General features: G+C 36.9%; 1 non-coding gene across 1 annotated transcript; it reads right to left on the bottom strand.

The window, feature by feature from the left end:
• Positions 1-1,427: 1,427 nt before the first annotated feature.
• LOC128285815 (small nucleolar RNA R71) lies at positions 1,428-1,534 on the bottom strand. The gene has a single exon (XR_008276363.1). It is a non-coding gene; the product is annotated as a small nucleolar RNA R71 (small nucleolar RNA).
• Positions 1,535-3,340: the final 1,806 nt, after the last annotated feature.

A 3,340-nucleotide genomic window follows, 5' to 3' on the forward strand; every position in this document is an offset into this window, starting at 1 on the left:
ATTATCTGAATTGTATGATAAATATTTGACTTGTTCTTAACTATGTGTTCTTAATTCTTGTTTTGATATTCTAGGATATTAATTCAAGTTAACACTCTTATTCAGAGTAGGAATAGACCCTGTTTAAGAGTAAAATTGTCATAATTAAGCAGAGTTGATTGCGCGCCTAGAGACAGGGTGACAAGATTTTGCTGAATTACGGTGAAACCTAATAAGGGAATCCATAGATCGAGTTAATGCAATTCTAGGGTGTTAATTAGAAAGAGATTTCAATTATTCAACCTAGGGTTAGACGTTATTAGTCTCAAGAAAGATAATAATATAACTTAGGGATTTCTACTGACCAAGTCAAATGAATAAATCATCTGATTCAGAGTCAAATAACAAGTGAAGTCTAGGTGGATTTTTCCTTAGGTATTGTCTCAATCAATCGAATTTTCCCAAAAGTATTTTCCCGAGTTTTCTTTCTAAGCATTCTTAGTTAGTAATTAGTTTACATAACCAAACCTCTTAACTTTTAGGCTAGATAATAAAAAGGAAGTAAATACTAGTACTCGTAGTTCCTTTGGGTTCGACAATCCGGTCTTGCTGAGCTATACTACTGTTCGATAGGTACACTTGCCTTGATCGTGATAATAAGTTAGTCTCAAGAACGATTCATTTATAAATCTTTAAAACCTGTTACGAATATCATGCAATCAAGTTTTTGGCGCCGTTACCGGAGAACTAGGCTATTAGGAACACTCGATTTTTATTATTTTAGCCATTTTACTTTTATTGCAATTTAAGTTTTATTTTCTTTTCCAATTCTTCATTTATTTTCTTCTGACAGGTTTTTCTAGTTTATGACCAGAAGAAACCCGTCAGGACCACTACTTTTTTACAATAAGATCGACCACACAGTTTGCAAAAATTGGAGAGAAATAAGGCAAAGCCTAAGAAACACAGAGATCAAGCAAGAGGACGATACTTCAACTACAACCGAGGAGATGGCTGAAAACCAAGAAAATCTGCTACCTCCTGCGATTGCTACTGATCTGGTAAATTAGAATCCTGCTCCACGCACTATGTATGATTATGCTAAACCTAATTTAACAGGAATTGAGTCAAGTATAGTTAGACCTGCTATTGCTGCAAATAATTTTGAACTGAAACCTAAAACAATTAAAATGATACAACAATTTGTTCAGTTTGATGGATTGCAGGAAGAGGATCCCAATGCTCACTTGGCAAATTTCCTAGAATTTTGCGATACCTTTAAAATTAATGGCATTTCTGATGTTGCCATTTTCCTTTGGCTATTTCCCTTTTTGTTAAGGAATAAGGCTAAACAATGGTTGAACTCGTTACCACGAGGGTCAATCACTACTTGGGAACAAATGACCGAAAAGTTTTTATTAAAATATTTTCTGCCGGCTAAAATAGCCAAATTACGTAATGATATCTCTTCTTTTGTACAGATGGATTTAGAAACACTCTACAATGTATGGGAGAGATACAAGGACCTTTTGAGAAGGTCCCCTCACCATGGGTTACCGCTTAGGCTACAGGTTCAAATGTTTCATAACAGCCTGAATCCTTCGACTCGGCAGATGATTGATGTAGCCACTGGAGGAACTATCAATAATAAGACACCTGAGGCATCTTACGAATTTATTGAGGAGATGTCACTGAATAGCTATCAGTGACAAGTTATGAGAACAAAGTCGATGAAAGCAGCCGGTGTTTTCAACCTCGACGCGGTTACTATGCTATCTAACCAAGTAGAACTCTTAAATAAAAAGATTGATGGTTTGTGTGGTTCTACTCAGGTACATCCAATGATGAGGTGTGATTCGAATGGAGGAGGAGCATGCACAGAATATCAACCCTTCAACCCTAGCATCGAGGAGGAACAAGTCCAATATATGGGTACAATAACTCTAGACCCCAAAATAACCCATATAGTAACACTTATAATGTAGGTTGGAGGAGCCATCCCAATTTCTCGTGGGGCAGTCAAGGAAATCAAAGGCCACAACATCCTTCGGGTTTTCAACAACCACCTTACCAGTAGGAAAAGAAGTCAAACCTTGAGGAGATGCTAACCAAATTCATCTCAGTGTCAGAACCTCAGTTTCAAAATACCGAGACAGTTCTTAAGAATCAACAAGCGTCAATCCAAGGGCTTGAAACTCAGATAGGCCAACTCGCCAAACTAATTTCTGAACGACCACAAGGAAGTCTACCTAGTAACACTGAACCCAACCCAAAAGAGCACGTGAAAGCAGTTACACTAAGGAGTAGGAAAGTGTTAGCTGAATCTGAAAAGAAGCCACCACAAGAAGCTGATAGAAAGGAGGTCGAACCCAATGCCAAAAGAATATAAACCACCAATCCCATACCCAGCAAAGTTGAAGAAAGACCGCATAGATGCACAATTTGGTAAATTTCTTGAACTTTTTAAACAACTGCACATTAACTTACCTTTTGTTGAAGCTATATCGTAGATGCTTACATATACAAAATTCTTAAAGGAGCTTCTAACAAACAAAAGGAAGTCTGAAGACTTATCTACAGTGGAACTTAATGAGGAGTGCTTAGCCATACTTCAAAATAAATTGCCAACCAAACTGAAAGATCCAAGAAGTTTTACTATTCCCTACTTAATTGGTAGTTTGAATGTTGATAAAGCACTAGCTGATTTAGGCGCCAGCATTGCCATATAAAATGTTTAAACAACTTGGTCTTGGGGAGCTTAAACCCACTAGGATGAGTATTCAATTAGCTGATAGATCTGTTAAATATCCTAGGAGAATTATAGAGGATGCACTTGTAAAAGTAGATAAGTTTATATTCCCTGTTGATTTCGTTGTGCTTGATATGGATAAAGATGTTGAGGTGCCTTTAATTTTAGGTCGGCCATTTTTAGCCACTGCTAGAGCTGTAATTGATATGAGTGATGGTAAATTGGTACTTAGAGTAGGTGACGAGGAGATTATTTTTAAAATTTATGATGTCATGAGATTTTCTAGAGAACAGGATGACTCATGTTATTTTATCGACTCTATTGATCATGCTACTTAAGATTCTTTTCAGGAAATCATACACAAGGACACGATGGAATTGTGTCTCGCCCAAGGAGAGGGGATGGATGATGATTCCGAAATAGGAACCGAACTAAACTCCAATGAAACCTCTCCAAAACTAGCAGAATATGAGGGAATTAAGCTAAAAGATAAACTTAAGCAAAAACCCTCTATTGACGAACCTCCCAAACTGGAACTTAAACAATTGTCGAATTACTTGGAATATGCATTCCTTGGAAATAATTTCACGTTACCGGTAATTATTGCATCCA

This window comes from Gossypium arboreum, chromosome 12 (assembly GCF_025698485.1).
Source record: "Gossypium arboreum isolate Shixiya-1 chromosome 12, ASM2569848v2, whole genome shotgun sequence".
Lineage (NCBI taxonomy): Eukaryota > Viridiplantae > Streptophyta > Magnoliopsida > Malvales > Malvaceae > Gossypium > Gossypium arboreum.